The 9,792-nt window shown below is 43.4% G+C and overlaps 1 pseudogene; it reads right to left on the reverse strand.

Moving 5' to 3' along the window:
• Positions 1 to 1,617: 1,617 nt before the first annotated feature.
• LOC108415506 lies at positions 1,618 to 2,333 on the reverse strand (annotated as a pseudogene).
• Positions 2,334 to 9,792: the final 7,459 nt, after the last annotated feature.

Below are 9,792 nucleotides of genomic sequence, written 5' to 3' on the forward strand. Positions count from 1 at the left end.
ACCCACCTGGAGCAGAAGGATTCCTATGTTCGTATGTTCTTTGTGGACTTCACATCTGCTTTCAACACCATGACTCCTCAGACCCTGATAACAAAACTCTCCTCACTTGGACTGAGCTCTTCCATGTGCAACTGGGTCCTAGACTTCCTGACAAACAGGCCGCAGTCTGTGAGGATCCACAACATCTCCTCCTCCACCATAATCCTCAGCACTGGCTCCCCTCAGGTCTGTGTGTTGAGCCCCCTCCTGTTTACTCTGCTTACATATGACTGCTCACCTATCCATCGAGGCGGTCATATTGTGAAGTTTGCGGACGACACAGCAGTGGTTGGATGCATCACAAACAGAGATGAGTCCAACTACAGGCAGGTGGTGGAACACCTGGAGGGTTGGTGCAGAGAAAACAACCTCTGCATCAACGTAAAGAAGACGAAGGAGATGTTTGTGGACTTCAGAAGGGGCCATCATGACCACCTCCCTCTGCACATTGGAGGTTCTGAGGTGGAAGTGGTCGACAGCTACAGGTACTTGGGTGTGCACCTGAGCAGCAACCTCACCTGGAGCAACAACACTTCCACTCTGGTCAGGAAGGCACATCAGCGGCTCTACTTCCTCAGGAGGCTGAGACGAGCTGGACTCGGGAGGGCAGTCCTCACCTCCTTCTACAAATGTGTGGTGGAGAGCGTCGTGTGCTCCAGCATCAACGTGTGGCATGGAAGCTGCTCTGCTGCAGATAGGAAAGCACTGCAGAGGGTGGTGAAGGCTGCACAGAGGATTGCTGGAGTCAGCCTCCCCAGCACCACAGACATTTACACCTCCAGATGCAGGAAAAGGGCTACCTGCATCAGGAAGGATCCCACCCACCCAGCACACGCACTTTTTGTCCCGCTCCCCTCAGGAAGGAGGCTTCGGAGCATCAAGTGCAAAACAACCAGACTCAGAAACAGCTTCATACCAGAAGCTGTAAGGCTCTTAAATTCCAACTGAACACACTGCACTGACACTTACAAGAACAATTACTGTTACAAACACTGTCACTTTAAACCGCACTGAGACACTTTATCTAGACACTTTATCCACTGCTCTAAGTCAATATCATGCTGCTATAGCAAACTTGCACTCTGGACTTCATATTGCTGCTAACTGCCTACTCTCCTACTCTCCCTCTCTTGTGTCATTTACCTTATATTATCTATTTTAATAACAGCTCTTGGGTGTAAACTGGACCATGAGATCTTAATTTCGTTCCACCTCATGTACCATGTGATGCGAATGACAATAAAATCTCCTTGAATCCTTGAATCCTTGAGGACCAGCAAGGTCAGAGCATCTGATAGAGTGAACAGTGAGTGGACTCCAGCAGCATCGCTGTGTCCAATATACCACCCAAATAATACGCTGACCAGACAGAACGTAAGGATGAGAAGAACTCCAAGAAAGAGAAAAGACGTGTAGAAGAGAAACAAGAAGGAGCGGTTACTGTGAATAACAATAACAATACCGCTCCTTCTTTCACGCAGCACTTTCGGAAAGTAAAGGCGCCCAAGCTCCGGTCCCAGCAGGCCTTTTGGAACAGACTGGGAATGAGTGTGTATTCCTCAGAAACGATACAGTTGCTTAGTTCAGAAGAGTAAATATGTTTTCAGGTGAACTGCAGAAGTTGAACCTCTCAGTCGTGAAGACTTCATACGTTCGATACAGATCTGCACATAAGATTTGCCGTTGGTCAGTGGCGTTGTGGCCACAGATGGAATCAATGGTGACTGACCTTGCCTCTTCTTGCTTCTTGTCCCAGAGGAGAACCGCTGTAACTTTGGGTTTTCCTGGCTTCAGGGGACGCAGATAAGTCAGAAGGTCATTGAACGGCCCGTAGACGGGCACATCACGATGAGCTCTGGCCACCATTATGCGTCCAGTTTTGTTTGCATGCTCATAGAGGACCCATGCCCCCCTCTGCACTTTGTGAGAAGATGTTATGTCATTAAAAGAGTGACTGCAGAGGTTGGTCTCACAGTTGATCACAAGGCTTCTGCCCTGGTAGTTGACATGCTCATACAGTGTGATCTGAGGGTTTGACAAGTCCTCAGTCACCAACTGCAGAGAAGAAAAGGTGTCGTTCTCGTGGTTTTCCAGTCTGGCATATTCTCCTTCCTCAAAGACTGATTGTGGGCCAGAGAAATGGACATCCCTGTATGCCACCCAGGGGTTGCCAATCACTTTCAGAGAAGAGATGCAGTCGTTGAAATTATGATCAATTAAGTTGGAGACATCGGAGGTGAACTCTGAACTCAGCCCCTGAAGTCAACATGCTCGTAGACAATGATCTTGTTCATGGTGTCCAGAGGAGTCTTGTGTGCCTGAAGGCTGTGTAGGAGGAGATGAGCTTGTGAGTCTGTGAGCTGTGAGCCAGATTCCCTCTGTATATATAGCTGCCTTGGGCTGGTCTGCAGTGGGAGGGTCAGCGGTCATACACCACACCAAAACTGCATGGCACAAGTGTGACAAACGATTGCGTAAAGTGTGTTACATCAAAGCAGTTCTAGTGAAAGACAACAACTGTTAGATCTTTCTTAGGCTATAATATGACCTCATTACCATCACCCAAATTTACTTTTGATTTAACCCCTAATACTAGAACGCTGGTAAATTAATAGTGAGTTTCCATTTTCTACAAAGCTACAAAGTTATTATTAGACCAACTCCCCCATTAAAGGCACAGGTAAATCATGAATCATGAAAAGCTCATCATATACCATTTAAAATTCATTTTATACGATGCCAGCTTTGCTCTTATGAAGGTTTTTCCATTTGTTTTCCCTTTTTTCTACAAAATAAATGTATTATCACAGTAATAACCTTTATCAGATAAAATGTAAAGCAGCGCTGTCATCAATTGATAGTTGAGCAGATTGTCTCTGCTTGCAGAGGAGCTATGAGAACTATTCAATATTCCAGCTTTTCCAGCTTTAATCCTTAAAGAATGAAACCATTTTATGTAAACAATCAGGTTATTTAGTGGTGGGTTAGTGTAGTGGGTAACACCTCTGCCTTCTACGCTGTAGACTGGGGTTCAAGCCCCTGCCTGGGTAACCACCCTACACTATACCAATAAGGGTCCTTGGGCAAGACTCCTAACACCACCTTCACCTCCCTGTGTAAAATGATCAAACTGTAGGTCGCTCTGGATAAGAGCGTCAGCCAAATGCTGTAAATGTTATTTGTTTATACTCTTTTTGTTAGAATTTTCTTGAGTGCCTTGCTCTGCTTTCACTGATGGGGTACTGAGAATTTCCCTGCTGTGGGACTAATAAAGCATCATCTTATCTTTGTCTTATTAATATAACTCTTTTTATTCAAGGAAAAAATGAGAAGAAAATGGAACATGCAACAAATGTTTATAAAATCCCCCCCAAATTATTCCTAATCATTAAAAAATATGAAATATTTGTTCTTGAAATTTGTTCTTGGTTAATTGATATTGAATATCTTCTTTAATCCTATGAATCCTGTGATGACAGTGGTCTCAAAGTTATTCAAAAACATATGAAACCAACATGAATACAGTTCTCATATGACTGAGCACATTCATCCATCCATTTTCTAATCCGCTTCTCCGTCAGGGTCGCGGGGGGGTGCTGGAGCCTATCCCAGCAGTCTTCGGGCGGAAGGCAGGATACACCCTGGACAGGTCGCCAGTCCATCGCAGGGCAGACAGACAGACACAAACAGTCACTCACACCCAGGGGCAGTTTAGCACGTCCAATTGGCCTGACTGCATGTCTTTGGACTGTAGGAGGAAACCGAAGAACCTGGAGGAAACCCACGCAGACACGGGGAGAACATGCAAACTCCACACAGAGAGGACCACGGTCACCCGGCTGGGGAATCGAACCCAGGCCCTCCTCACTGTGAGGCGATAGCGCTACCCACCACGCCACCGTGCCGCCCCTATAGCAGACATTAATATCTGTAATGTGTTGTATCGTGATGGCATTATTGGATAACCTACGGTGCTGAATATTGTTCAGTAGTTCTCATCAGATTCCCTTCATCAGTTCAGTAACACGGCAGCACTAAAGCAGATAAACCACCTGAACTGTCGTGAGTCCCATCTTAACACTGATTTTTCACAAATGTGTGTAAAGGCGACTGCACTGCTAGGTGCTTGATTGTATACACCTGTGGCAATTGGCCTGAACGCAACACCTGTTTTCAGTCATTAAGGCTACGTTTACACAGCAAGTAAAATTGGCCAAAATCCAGTCTTTTTCCTCATATGTGACACAGATATGTGTCCGTGTGTCCGTGTGAACAGTTTAACACGCTGAGTCTGACATTTTCAATTCCGATTTGAGATGCTTTCAGATGTGGAACTGAAATCTGATCCGTATCCGATCTGCGGCAATGCGACTCAGAGTGAACAGCCAAACTGGACATCATGCGACTTTTACGTCAGTACAACTCAGCATGTCACGCTGCTGAGACCTCATAGACGTTTACGCTGATGTTTCTGTAACAAAAAATTAGATGTGTATTGATAGAGCTCACCTCAGGCCACAGTCTCCTGTTACCTGCCCACTGTCTACACCTTGTTCTATATAGTAAGTGGAGAAACAAGGAGGTGGACATAATGAAGTGGACAGTCAGTGAATGTTTACATGAAGACCATCTATGAGTTTCTTCAGTTATTAAATAATGACCCTAATTCTAATTTAAGGAGCCAGTAACACGACAGCACTCAGTGGCTCGTCAGCCAATGGCTGCGCTTGGAGGCAGAGTTTGAAGTGGAGCAGTGAGTGCAAGGCATTAAAGCTTTACATTTACAATCTTTAAAATGCCTCATTCAGCGTGTTTTCTAGTAAAAATTTTCATTTTCAAATGAATTTTTACATCTTTTGAGTGTTTCTGTTGGGTTGAGTATGTTGATACAGCACTTCCTGATCCACTATCTCTCTCCCCGTTGTCCTCCTCTCTCTCTCCATTTTTCCTCATTCATTAGTTCTTCAAAGTCCTCCTTCCATCTACTCATCACTCTCTGTTCACTCACTAGTACATTTCTCTCTCTATCCTTTATCAGCCTAACCTGCTGTACATCCTTTCCAGCTCTATCTCTCTGTTTAGCCAAACGATACAAACATATTTGTGATCCGCACGATAGTTTTGGCACAAGTTTTACGCCGGATGCCCTTAGAGGGCTGCTACGGACACTGAGGTGAAAAAGCTTGAAGACAAAAGTTTTTTATGGTTTGGCTTGTAGATTGACAACAATAAGTAGCTCATCTGGGGGCTCCAACTAAGCCTAAAGGAAAATCCCCTGGGCCTCATGTTTTCACAGTGGAATTCTATAAAGCTTTTTTCTGCACAGCTTCTCCTGATTTTGACAATTTATACAACAACTCCTTTAGGAAAGGCAGACTTCCACCAACCTTCTCTGCAGTGACTATTTCTCTGTTGCTCAAAAAGGACAAAGACCCTACCCTTTGTATTAGTTATACATCTGTATCGCTCTTAAACGTAGATTTCAAAATTCTGACCAAAGTTCTATGTTATCACCTCCAGCTGATGATGCCAGACCTCAGTGCTTCTGACCAAACAGGCTTCATACAGGGCAGACATTCATTCTTTAACGCCGGGAGACTCAATGTTCTTTACTCCCCTTCGTCTAATTCTCCTGGAGTTGTAGTGTCCCTGGATGCTGAAAAGCCTTTGATAGGGTGGAACTGGGCTTTCTGTTCATCATTCTAGTCATATTTGGTCTTTATTCCAATTTTATTTGTTGGATTTGTCTCCAGTTCACTGACCCAACCGGTGCCATTTATACCAACAGTATGCAGTCACCACCTCTTCCTCTCTCCCATGTGACACACCAAGGATGCCCTCTACCACCCCTGCTTTTCTCTTTGGTGATAGAGCCCTTAGCAGTCTGACTTCGTAGCCAGGAAAAGGAGCTGGGGCCTATCCCAGCTGTCATCGGGCGGAAGACAGGATACACCCTGGACAGGTCACCAGTCCATCACAGGGCCTTTGTAAACTAGTTTAGTAAATAATTTTGATCCAGCTCAGCATCACACTTTCACCATTTTATATTAAGTCACCATTTTATATTAAGTCATTAACTTTTTCTCTGTAAGTTGTTTGTAATATTTTTCTTAGTTTATTTTCTAAAATAAAAGTCTCTGTGCATTTAAAATCTCTTTTAGGAGATTAAAAACTAGTTAGAGTTTCTATGGAGGACAGTAATCCGGGTGGTCCGAGGGGCACCAGCAATAGCAAACAGTCGGTGGGGTGCCGACCTAATCAAGACAGTAGACCGATATTTGCTGCTATCTGGGTTGTTAGAACCCCAAATGAGCATCCAGTGATCAGCAATAACATTAGCCAGTTAAATCTCTATAAAATAAATGTATATAATTTAGACAACTTAATTTAAAGACAATTTAAACAGTTGACAGCCAGGTGCAGCATGTTGGGTTACTTTCATCAAAACATCAGCGAGGCTGTCGAAAAACTGGAGATCAAAGAAAGAGGGAGGGATGCAATAGCCAAGAAATCACCCATGTTCTCCCAGGTGTCAAGTGCTGATGAAGATCTCCAAGTGGAGGCCTACAATCTGTACAGATGAGGCCTGGATATGTCTTTTCTGTTGAAGAGGAGCCTCGCTTCCCATGGGAAGCTCTCCTGGTGTTCTTTCTTGGAGTCCTGGAATAATCTTCCTGTTAATGTTGTTAATGCTCAGACTCAGTTTTTAAGTCTAGGCTAAAAACTTACTTGTATAGTCAAGCAGCCTTTGGTGATTAGTCTCCCTGTCAGGTCTAGACCTGCTGGAGTCTCTGCTGCTCTGTTTTACTGTAATCTGTGGTCAGCCACTCTTTACCGAACTGACTCTGTGGTCAGCCACTCTTTACAGAACTGACTCTGTGGTCAGCCACTCTGTACAGAACTGACTCTGTAGTCAGCCACTCTTTACAGAACTGACTCTGTGGTCAGCCACTCTTTACAGAACTGACTCTGTAGTCAGCCACTCTTTACAGAACTGACTCTGTAGTCAGCCACTCTTTACAGAACTGACTCTGTGGTCAGCCACTCTTTACAGAACTGACTCTGTGGTCAGCCACTCTTTACAGAACTGTTTTTTCTTTCCTTTCTCTGCCGAGCTGATCAGCTGCCCATTCTGTGCGTCTGATGCTGTTGCCTCTTCTGCCTTGATTGGTGCCGCTGCTCACCAGCCTTCTGGACCGGTTTGACCACCACTGAGCTTCTTGCTGTACAGCGCTGTGCAGTCCTCACCCTCAGATCTTCTCTTTCCCACTTTACTATAAAACTTCATACTAATAATGTTTGCTATCCGGTGTCGACCAGAGGAGGATGGGTTCCCCTTCTGTGTCTTGGTTCCTCTCAAGGTTTCTTCCTCTTTTAGGGAGTTTTTCCTTGCCGCCGTCGCCACTGGTGACGCTCATGGGGGCTCGGACCCGGATTTTCTTTCTTCTTTTTTCTTCTCTCTGTAATACTGATTGTTTTGTAAAGCTGCTTTGTGACAACACCTGTTGTGAAAAGCGCTATAAATAAATTTTGCTTGCTTGCTTGCAATACGATTAACAGTTGATCAAAGCGGAAACTTTCAATTCGTGTCAATTTGTGTTACATTTTTTCTGGAATATTCACACCTGACGAGGTGTTTGGCAAAGAAGTACCAGGAAAAGTACAGTGATCTACTGTCCTGATGTTCATTTAGACACCGGTCTGGATATTCATAATGAGGATTGCAATTTTATTTACTGCAAATAAAAATTTCATCTTACAATCCAGGGGCCTGATTACACAAAAACAACTGCTTTCCTCATCTCAGAAGTACAAAATAAGGAACTTCTTCAATGACCATTGCAAAAGCAAGTTTGTTTTACTATATTATCTGTTTTCAGGATGTTTGAATGATTTCTATAACCCATTCAGATATTTATGGAAACATCTAGTTGATTATATATGCCAGAAATTGTTTTGAATGTTATATAGATCATTATTTTGCCGTAGAGATAACTGTTTTATGACACATTCGTTTTTCTGTACTCAAAGGAAAAATTCAACTGAAGAAAAAAAAGTTCTCAAAACAATTCCCTCATGAACAGATATTCACATATTTTTAAAAAAAATGTGTTTATAGCAGGAGAGAACAGCACCAGAAAGACTCCAGTGGTGGCAGGAATCCATAAAGAGCCGTGCTGTTGATCACAGCTGGCTGTCGGAATTCATGCGTGAGGCATGTAACGTAGTGCCGTTCAACCTCACGGACTGGAGGACGGGATTCTTCCTGAACGGCGCTAACAAACACCTCAGACCAGGGAGACGGCCAGAGAGACAGACATGGAACCAGAAAGAGCCGGAGAACCAGAGAGAGACCGAGAACACGAGAGAGCCAGAAAACACGAGCGAGACAGAGAACCAGAGAGAGACAGAGAACCAGAGAGAGACCGAGAACAGGAGAAAGCCAGAGAAATTTCTATTTTACCATGCTTAGCGAAAATCTTGGAGAGGTTGGTTTATAAACAGCTAACCCATTTTCTTGATTCAAATGATATCCTATCTGACGTTCAGTCTGGTTTTCGTGCTGGTCATGGATGCTTGACTGCCATCCGCTTTACCACTAATGCACCTTTCAATACTCATCACTGTGATCTCTATAAACTGGTGGGCTTGCCCTCACTTCATACTCGGCGGCTCCATCATTGGTTTCACTTCATCTACAAGACGATCTTGGCCATAACACCACCATATCTGTCGTCTCTTCTTCACGTAGCCAATAATAAATATCGCACAAGGTCAAGTGAATACATCAAGCTCACCATTCCCAAAACCTGCAGTACCTTTGGCTGCAATTCCTTTCGTTTTTCAGCAGCAAATGATTGGAATACTTTACAAACCACCCTTAGACTTGCAATTTTAACACCTCTTACCACTTTCAAGCTTACAATTAAACATACAGTAGTAGACTGTTGCTCTTGTTAATAATCATGGATAAAATTAATGCACATATACATACTCATTTTTCTCTATCCTTACTTCTGCTTTTTTCATATTTTTTGGTTTGTTTTATGTAAATCTGTATTTTTTTGTTTGTTTTGTTATGTTTTACTTTTGGTATGTATACTTGCTTTTGTATGTATCTCTTTTTATGTGCCGTGGACCTATTTTTATTGGGGCCTTCGGCCATGAACTGGTTCTGAAACATTTTACCTGGTAAAATAAAGGTTAAAAAAAAAAAAAAACACGAGAGAGACAGAGAACCAGAAGAAAAAAAAACGCACACACATACACACACACACACGCACTCACACACACACACACACACATACTCACACACACACTCACAAAACCCCACACACACACGCATGCACACACCACACACACACACACACCACTGAAACACTCACAACACACACACTCACATACACACACACACACTCAGACACACACACAGACTCACACACACATTGTGTTTCTATTATTATTATTATTATTATTTTATTACTTTAATAGCACTGCTATTCTTTCTCACCCAGTCCAGCGACGCCTGATCATCGCTAAAGGTCTGGATCAGGATCAGGATCAGTATTTGCGTATAACAGGCATATAATCTGTTGTAATAAAAGAACGTCCGTGACAAATTTCTGTGACATGCTGTGCAATGCAGAAATAGGGAAAACGCACCATTTCCAAGGACTTCTCACTGCAAGCCCGATCATCCCAGCCTCCTACATGATCAGTGCCATGAAATATGAACTAATAATAATAAAATTA

This window comes from Pygocentrus nattereri, chromosome 20 (assembly GCF_015220715.1).
Source record: "Pygocentrus nattereri isolate fPygNat1 chromosome 20, fPygNat1.pri, whole genome shotgun sequence".
NCBI classification, from domain to species: Eukaryota; Metazoa; Chordata; class Actinopteri; order Characiformes; family Serrasalmidae; genus Pygocentrus; species Pygocentrus nattereri.